Below are 10,260 nucleotides of genomic sequence, written 5' to 3' on the forward strand. Positions count from 1 at the left end.
TAACTCGAGTCTCATTAGACCATGCATATAGTTGAGTAGAGAGGATTAAGTCGACTTTTAGGTGTTGTACAATCTAATTGATTCGGGTCCGGGACCCAAACCTTCCTAGGATTGTAAGATATAAACCAACTCAATCCATCACAATAATAATTGCTTGCTTATAATTTGAGAATATGTTTGTATGATCAATTCCCATGAATCCCCTATGACCCCATGACACCCTAGTGCTTTTAATCAATTGGTTACATCTCATTTTAGTCATCTTGCTTGTTTACTTTTATTGCTATTTAGTTTAGTGATCTTCTTATCTCAACCCAAATTGTGACACCCCTAGACACCGCTACTTGCAATTGAAAATCCTACATCAATACCCGTCCCTTGGAATCCGACCTTTACTCGCCTCTTTACTAATATTAGAGTTGTTTGTGAAGTTATAAATATTGTTTTGGTCTACGTGCTCCTAACGACAAGTAACCGAAAATTAAGCTCCAAGCGAGTCCGACCAAAAATGGCGCCGTTGCCGGGGACGGTGTTAACTTGATTTGATTTTCTTAGATTGTTATTAGTTGTGTCTTTCTTTGCCTTGGGGAAGTAAAACTCCTCAAGGTTTGTTCTAATTGTTTTCAAGTGGTATGATATTTTGCATGTCTAGAAGATCACAAGGTAACTTGTTACCCATTGATCACGAGATTGAAAGGACTTTGACAACCAATAGAAGGCTTGCTAGAAACACTTTGAGAGGTATTGGTGAGGTTGTAGATATTCAACCAAATACTATTGAGTTCATCAACCCTTTTGTAAGAGAAGGTGAGGAGAACCCAACACAAAATCCAACACAAAATCAACCCACAATGCCTAAATTTTCATCACATTCCGTACCAACCGAGGAAAACCTACCCAATGGAACTCCCACACCACAACACTTAACCAGAAATTTCATTGCAAAATCCGCATTTATCCAATTAGTCGAAAGAAGCCAATTTGGGGGGATGCCTAGTGAAGACCCTCACTCTCACATTGAGACTTTTTGTGACTATTGTCATGCGATTTCACAAACCGGTGTGACTCAAGACCAAATTCGATGGGTCTTATTCTCTTTCTCTCTAATCGGCACCGCAAAACAATGGTTGAAGAGCCTTGATAAGACTACTCTTGGAAATGACTCTTGGAAGAAGTTGGCTCTAGCTTTCTACAAAAAATTCTACCCTACGGAAAAGACTAACATGCTAAGAGCTCAAATTACGGGTTTTAAGTAAAGGGATGAAGAATCTTTGTATGAAGCTTGGGAGCGGTTCAAAGGAATTAGTCGCTCATGTCCTCATCATGGATTTAGCGAGTGGTTTTTGGTACAACAATTTTGGAATGGTCTTTATGAAGACTCAAGAAACATTCTCAACATGGGATCAAATGGTATGTTCACCGAAGTTGACGATAATCAAACTTGGAACAAGATTGAGGAAATGGCGGTCCATAATTCACAATATAGTAGACCTCGCAAGGCTACTAGAGGAGGAAAGCATGAATGGATTCTATTACTCAATTGGGGGCTCAACTTAGTGCTCATATTGATACCATTAACTTGAAGTTTGAAAAGGCTATGGCTAAACTTGAAGAAGCCTCAAAATCACCAAAGCATCATGTTAATGCCATGGTAACATCTTCATCAATCCTAAGTGGGATATGTGAGAATTGTGGAACTTTGGGACATGACCAAAGTGAATGTAGGGGAACAAATGAACAAGTGAATGCTTTTCAAGCATACAAGAGTGGTATCCCTTATTCCAAATATTACAATGAAAACACCAAATTCCACCCAAATCTCTCATACAAAAGCCAAAATGTTCAAAACCCTCAACAAACAAACACCCCACCTCCCATGAGAAACCAAAATCAAAGACCCTTTTTCAACCAAAACCAAGGTTATCAAAATCAAACTCTATACAATCAACAAAATGACCAAGGTTTTGATGTTCAAAAAGCGGTCCTCCAAATGCAAAAGAATCAACAAGAATTTTTCACTCAAATGCAAAAAGATAGCCAAGCAAAGGACATCACCATCAACAACATCCTAGCCCACACAAAAATGTTGGAAACTCAATTGACCCAACTAGCATCTTCAAACTCTCAAAGACAAAAGGGGCAATTACCACCTCAAGGTAATCCCCCAAGACATGAAACGGTTAGTCCCATTCACTTGAAGAGTGGTACGAGATATGTAGGACCAAAAAAGCAAGTTGAGGATGAAGTTGTGGAAGCTAGTGACAAAGAAGAAGTTGTGCGAAACTCTACGGAAGATGAACCAACAAAAGAAGAAGTTTCAAAGAAAAGTCAAGAAAAGGCCAAGGAGAAGGAGCCCATTGTGATTAGACTTCCATTCCCAAGTCGTCAAGCTAAGCCTATGTTTGATGACCAACTTGGAAAATTCATGGAAATTGTGAAGAATTTGGAAGTCTCGATTCCTTTTACGGAATTAATCAATCACGTGCCGGCCTATGCAAAGTACATGAAGGACATCCTTACAAAAAAGAAGTCGATCCGGAAGCTTGAAACTATCGCCTTCACTAAGGTGAGTAGTGAAATCCTTCAAGGGAGTTCACCTCCGAAACTTAAATAACCGGAAGGCTTCTCAATACCGTGTACCATTGGCGACACTGCGATCAACAAGGCTTTGTGTGATCTAGGAGAAAGCGTGAGTGTTATGCCATATTCGGTTAGTAAAAGGCTAGGGATGGGAGAGCTTAAATGTACCAACATCACACTCCAAATAGCCGATAGATCGACGAAGACACCGTTAGGGATATGGGAAGATGTTCCCGTGAGAATCGGCAAATTCTTCATCCCGGTGGACTTTGTCATTATTCACATGGAAGAAGACTCCAATATTCCGATCATCCTTGGTAGACCTTTCTTGCACACCGCGGGTGCGGTGATAGATGTGAAGCACAGAGAGCTTACTCTAGAAGTGGGAGACGAGACCATAACTTTCAATCTTGACAAGACCATGAGAGCTCCCCGTTTGCATGAACCATGCTTTATGGTTGATCACTATAGCCGGAAGGATGATAGGAAGAAATCGGAATTACAATGGAAAAATAAAGTTGATAATGCTCCATCAAAAGAGCAAGGAAATAGCAACAAAGAGAGCTTGAAAAGCTCACCCGTGACAAGTGAAGAGGATGGCCTCATTGGCCAAAACAAGAAAGGAGGAGAGTTGTCTCTATCAACTCAAGTAATTTTTAATGATCAAGTAGACGAAGTTTGCGGTCTTTGGGATGATGAGTTCGAAGGGATATTCAATCCCTACATTGGTAATGCTATGAACCAAGACCATCACGGAGAACAACAAGTGCAAAAATCTATTGAGGACCTTTATCATGACAATGAACAAGCTTTCGACTACTTCTTCAAGGTGTTGAGTAACATCAACAACACCTTGAACATGCCCCCTTGACATCTCATATTGGATGAGAGTTTGGTGGAGTCCTCCCTAAACCACTATTTGTAAATATTCTAACTCCCTAACTTGCATTTCAATTTTTACATTGCATTTTTGTCATTTTTGGACTTATATTTTTGTGCCTTGATCAAGATATTCATCATTTTTGAGAAAACTGAGGGAGGGACTTATGATTTTATTGATGTGTAGTGCTTTGACTTAGAGTGGGGATAGCAATTGCCTAGGCTATTCATGCCTTTGTAGTGCCCCTACAATGAAGAACACGAGAATTGAAGAATGAAAATGTTACGGGTTATGCAGTACCCACGGATGGACCTGAATCCGTGTGGTCAAGGAAGAATCCGAGCGGCCAAAAGGTGAATCCGCTCGTCGTCAAGGAATCCGAGCATCCAAGATACAATCCGCTCGTCTGGCAGAGCTGTAGAATTCAAAAAACTTGTCTGACACAGAATTCGAGCGTCCCAATTAAGAATCTGCCCCGATTCGACGCTCGTCTTACGAGAAGACGCGGTCTTTCTTTGTTGAATTTTAAAGCTTCTCCTCAGTAATGCATTCGAGCGTCCGTCCAGGAAGACGCTCGTCTCAAATTGAAAAATCCGCTCGTCTTTGCTGAAAGACACTCGTCTAGTGGCGTCATTTTCTGAGGCAAAACACGAAGAATCTGAGCGTCCCAGCCCTTGGTCCGCTCGTCCCCTGCTGCTGTTTCAAAAATAACGGGTCTTTTAAACCCTTTTTCCCTCATTCATTTTCATTTCTTCTACATTCAAACACTAACCACTACCCAAAAACCCCAAAAACCCTCATCCTCTACATCAACAAAACCAAATTTCCTCAACCAAATTCAACAAAATCAAATCCAAACTTCCTCACAACAATAATTAATCACTCCTTTTACAACAACAATTGATTTAAACACCAAAATCATCAACTTTTGAGTCGATTTTTAAGATACAAAGCAACATTCTTTCATCTTAAATCGATTTGGACATAACTAAAAATTGGAGATTTCAATCTTTCTTTGGTGTAATCAAGAATGGCAAGAACTAAAGGAGGTAACAAGGCACCCCCAAAGAAGACACTTTCAAAAAGGCAACAAACTCTTCAAGCAAAACAATTGTCAAAGGCATTGGTAGTCCATGAGGCAAGGTTGGAGGTTCAACAAGGTCCCCCTATGGAAGCTACAACATCAACAACTCCAGTCATTGAGCAATTATCCAATTATCCGGAGGTAATTTTCACTTCCGACTCTCATAGGGATAAATTTGTTCTCTTTGCTAAGAAGACCATTATGCCTAAAAAAATTATTTGTGAAGATGCTTTGACAAAGTTGGGTGTTCTTGAGCAAACCAAAACCTTATTTGAGGCTATGGGATTGGGTAAATTGTTTACCATGAAAGAATTGACATACCTGAAGGGTAAAATCCGTATAAAACCCTTGAATTATAGGACTATAACGTAAATTTAATACGTGATTTATTGTCATAAACGAAAAACAATGAAAAACGATAAAGCACAAGAATTAACCTTCGGTCCTAGTGCAATTCGGCAATGAGAGATCAAAGTAGATCTCCTCCTAATTGTTGCACCCAAGATCGTCTGAGAATATGCCCTTGTGCTAGAAATGTGTTCTCTAATTGCCTTGCAATATTGAGAGAACTTGATATGAGTTTTCTTTAGATGTGAGATCTGAATTTTGAGAGGAAAAATGTCTCTCAAAACCCTAATTCTTTTGCAAATGACAATTAGGTTAACAAGGAGGAGAGGCCCTCCTTTTTGTTCTTCTAATTCGGCCAAACCGAGCTCATCATGGGGAAGTGGGCTTCCACTTCCTCTTAATTTTAACTCGTGGTCCGGTTCGTAAATTGCTAAAATGTATATGACGCGGTTTTGTTATAAATTGTCATCGGTTATCGGTTATTAAAGCATCAACTAATAACACGGATTAGTTGAATTATTAATACATGTCCGACAAAGACAATATCGTATAATTAATTTATTCAATATACATTAATCAAATATAAATCGCTTTATATTTAATTTACGAATTAACCGCTTAATTCGTCTTAGCCATTTTTATTTAATCCGTATTAAATAATTATCTCAACATCGCGTTTGACTAATTATTAGTCAATATCTCCGACTAACTGGTTAGTCAAAATTTGGCATCAACATGACTGTATTTTCATACTGTCACATCTCTCAAACGTATCCTATAGGTGTGACTTTTAGGGACCAGTTGATCACCGCCATCTGTATGACAATAACGTCAAACTTATCTAGCAAGCCAACCGTTATTGATAAACGTGGACCAACCGATTATAATACAAAAGTATACCCTTTGATCCTTTTAGAGATTTATAAGTTCTTGCACTAATCGTAAAGGACACCAGCCCTAACAAGCTCCCACTTGTCCGTACAAGTGTATGTGCAATGACGTTATCCGCACTAACTGGAGGACACAGCTCCAACAAACTCCCACTTGTCCGTACAAGTGTACGTGCGATAACCGATTCTCATATTCATTTAAAATTTCTCCCACTCAATGTAAAACAATTTGCAGATCCGGATCCGCAAAGGTCGTATTTTACAATCGATCTGTATCTAGAGTGGTTTCCTCGACTAGAGAGTAACTCAACTGATAAAACGAATCCGTATCCGAGCATGGCCATGCATTTCGATTCTGACTCCTCAAGTGGCCCTGAGAAATATCGAGTACCTGATAAAGGCTGAATATTTTCTTCAACTCGACTCCTTCCGATCTAAGCACAACATGAAATGACCTAGAAAAAATCTACTTGGCCCCCTGTTACGGATGACCGTGAGAAAGAAACCAAAGTCACCCAAAATCTGCCTTAGTCTCAAGAGACAGTCGATAGGCAAAAGAATCGACTCTTAGGATCACCATGGAGGTCCTATCCACGACCGGGCACCGAATGTTATAAAACATTTAGGACTCCACGTCGATGTCACAATTGTGTCCTACGAAATATCCGTATAAATCGCCTCTGTGATTGGTCAGTCAACCGGTTGACTTATGGCTCGTTGAACCCACAATCAACCAACGTCACAAAATAATTGCCAGAGTTATCAGCTCATGTGGGCAATTAAGGACTAAAAATATAATGTTTGTTCAGTTCACTTTGTGGTGTTCAAAATTGTCGTACAAATCCACATGAAAAATAAAATATATAAATATCGAAACGATGATGTCGTATATAGTACAAAAGAGAATGAATCTAATCCATAAAAGAGTACTACAACTTAGGAACACGTTTAATTCCCATGGAATTAACGTGCCCTTCATGCTTATCTTGTCGTAATGGTTTAGTGAGAGGATCTGCTATGTTATCATCTGTAGCAATCTTTTCTATCACTTCTTCCTTTTGCTCCACGTAATCTCGGATTAGATGAGCTTTCCGTTGTACATGTCTAGACTTGTTGCTAGACTTTGGCTCCTTAGCTTGGAAGATGGCACCTCTATTGTCGCAATAGATGGTGATCGGGTCATTCGAACTAGGCACTACAGATAGTCCATGTAAGAATTGACGCATCCATATCGCTTCCTTTGTAGCTTCAGACGCGGCATAGTACTCAGACTCAGTCGTAGAATCTGCTGTAACAGTTTGTTTGGAACTCTTCCAGTGATCATAGCGCCATTAAGAGTAAAAACGAATCCAGATCGAGATTTCGAGTCATCTCGATCCGTTTGAAAGCTAGCATCTGCAGAACAAGATTCAGGTTGCGCATAGCTTTTGATCGCCTCCATAAGTCAATACCCAATCTTTAGTCCTCCGTAGGTACTTAAGAATGTTCTTGACAGCCATCCAATGTGATTCACCCGGATCTTTGTTGGAATCGACTTGTCATACTCAATGCATATGCCACGTCCGGACGTGTGCATATCATGGCATACATGATTGATCCTATAGCCGAGGCATAAGGAATCCGTGTCATGCGCTCTTTCTCTTCCGGTGTCTGGTGCACGAGACTTGCTCAAATGCACCCCCGGAGACATAGGAAGAAACCCCTTCTTGGAGTTAGTCATGCTGAATCTCTCTAGGACTTTGTCTATGTAAGACTCCTGACTGAGAGATAACATCCGGCGTGATCTATCTCGATAGATACGGATGCCCAGAATTCTTTGTGCCTCACCCAGATCTTTCATCTGGAAATGGTTTTTCAACCATACTTTCACCGAAGTTAAGAGAGGTATGTCATTCCCAATCAGGAGTATGTCATCGACATACAATATTAGGAAGACAATCTTGCTCCCACTCGACTTGATATAAAGACATGGTTCCTCGACCGATCGAGTAAAACCATTTTCTTTAATCACTTGGTCGAAGCGATGATTCCAACTCCGAGATGCTTGCTTAAGTCCATAAATGGAACGCTTAAGCTTGCACACTTTCTTAGGATTTTGTGGATCGATGAAACCTTCGGGTTGTACCATGTACAACTCTTCCTCCAAAAAGCCGTTTAAGAAGGCGGTTTTCACATCCATCTGCCAAATTTCATAGTCATGAAAAGCGGCAATCGCTAAGATAATCCGAATGGAACGCAGCATGACTACGGGTGCAAAAATTTCATCGTAGTGCAGACCTGGCACTTGGGTGAAACCTTTAGCAACTAGTCGTGCTTTATAGATATCTTGTTGACCTTCCACAAAATGCTTTATCTTGTAAAGCCATTTGCATTGAAGGGGACGAACCTTAGGTGTAAGTCAACAAGATCCCATACGTTGTTCTCATACATAGAGTCCATCTCGGATTGCATGGCCTCAAGCCATAGCTTTGAGTCGGAACTGGTCATGGCACCTTTATAGGTTGCGGGTTCACTACTCGTTAAGAGTAGAATGTCATCTATGTCATGTTCCTCGACCATACCAATGTATCTGTCCGGAGGAATAAAGACTCTTCCCGACCTCCTAGGTTCCTCAGGAATATTCACCGCAGCCGGGATTGAAGGAATTGGTTCCTCCAATGGTTGCTCGGTATTTGGTTCTGGAATCTCCGACAGGTCGAAGGTTCTATCACTCTTTGCATTCTCGAGAAATTCCTTCTCTAAGAATGTCGCACTAGCCGCAACAAAAACACGTTGTTCGGTTGGCGAATAGAAGTAATGACCAAGTGTTCCTTTAGGATAACCTATAAAGTATGTCTTGATCGATCGCGGGCTGAGCTTATCCTCGTGTCTCCACTTGACATAAGCCTCGCAGCCCCAAACCCGTATAAAGGACAAGTTAGGGACCGTTCCCTTCCATAGTTCATATGGAGTCTTGTCAACATGACTTTAGACGGACTTGGTTAAGTATTAGAGCAAGCGACAGAAGAGCATAACCCCATAATGAGTCAGGCAACACGGTGTGACTCATCATGGATCGAACCATATCAAGTAGTGTTCGATTTCTCCGTTCGGACACACCATTCAACTGAGGTGTTCCAGGTAGAGTTAACTGTAGGGCAATCCCACAGTCTTTAAGGTGTTGATCAAACTCGTGAGAAAGATACTCGCCACCACGATCTGAACGTAGTGTTATAATCTTTCTATCCAGTAGGTTCTGTACCCTATTCTGGTATTCTTTGAATTTCTCAAAGGATTCACTTTTATGCTTCATTAAGTAGACATAACCATATCTACTTAAATCGTCCGTGAAAGTGATGAAATACCTATAGCCTTCTCGTGCGGTGATTGACATAGGTCCACATACATCCGTGTGTATGAGTCCTAATAGGTCGCAGCGCATTCCAACACCTTTGAAGGAAATCCGAGTCATCTTACCGATGAGACATGATTCACACGTGCCAAATGATTGAAAATCAAAGGCCGAGATAGCTCCATTTTTGATGAGCTGTTTAACGCGTTTCTCATTAATGTGTCCCATACGGCAGTGCCATAGATACATTTGATCTTTGTCACCAACCTTTAACCTTTTATTCGTTACGTGTAATATTTGGTCGATCTAAAACATAAATTCCGTTCATGGAGACCGCCTTGCCATAAATCATATCGTGTAATGAGAAAATGCAAGTATTATTCTCTATTACAAATGAAAATCCAAGTTTGTCAAGTGCAGAAACTGAAATAATGTTTTTAGAAAGACTGGGTACATAATAGCAGTTATATAAAAATAACTCAAATCCGCTAGGAAGCTGGATCACGTATGTTCCCCTCGAGACGGCAGCCACTCGTGCTCCATTCCCGACACGGAGGTCCACCTCACCCTTTACGAGGGGTTCGATGTTTCGGAGCCCCTGCACATGATTACACAGATGAGAACCACAACCAGTATCAAGTACCCAAGTTCCGTAACTTGCGTGGTTAATCTCAATCATATGAATAAAAGTAGAAGAGGATGAAGACATACCAACAGGTTTAACGCGACCTGCCTTTAAGTCCTCATGATAAACAGGACATGTACGCCTCCAATGCCCAGTCTTGTGGCAATGATGGCATTCCATGTTTTCATTCTTGCTCTTTGTCGTGCCTGATGAGGTGCTCGACTCACCAGGCCCACTCTTACCTGAACCCGACTTCTTGAACTTCGGTTTACCTACTGTTAGGTTTGCCTTAGCTTTGCCCTTACCCTTGCCCTTGTTTGTCACGACGAGAACATCTTGTTTCATGCTCCCACTGAACTTCATGTCCTTCTCGGTCTGTATGAGAAGGGAGTGCAGTTCATGGGGACTTTTCTTCAAATCATTCATATAGTAATTGGCTCTAAAGAGCGCAAAACCATCGTGGAGTGAATGAAGCATGCGGTCAATCACAATGTTCTCGCTGATCTTACAATCAAGCGCCTC

The 10,260-nt window shown here is 40.9% G+C and overlaps 1 non-coding gene across 1 annotated transcript; it reads right to left on the bottom strand.

The window, feature by feature from the left end:
• Positions 1–1,223: 1,223 nt before the first annotated feature.
• LOC141593447 (small nucleolar RNA R71) lies at positions 1,224–1,330 on the bottom strand. Its single transcript, XR_012521529.1, has one exon. It is a non-coding gene; the product is annotated as a small nucleolar RNA R71 (small nucleolar RNA).
• Positions 1,331–10,260: the final 8,930 nt, after the last annotated feature.

Source organism: Silene latifolia, chromosome 7 (assembly GCF_048544455.1).
Source record: "Silene latifolia isolate original U9 population chromosome 7, ASM4854445v1, whole genome shotgun sequence".
Lineage (NCBI taxonomy): Eukaryota > Viridiplantae > Streptophyta > Magnoliopsida > Caryophyllales > Caryophyllaceae > Silene > Silene latifolia.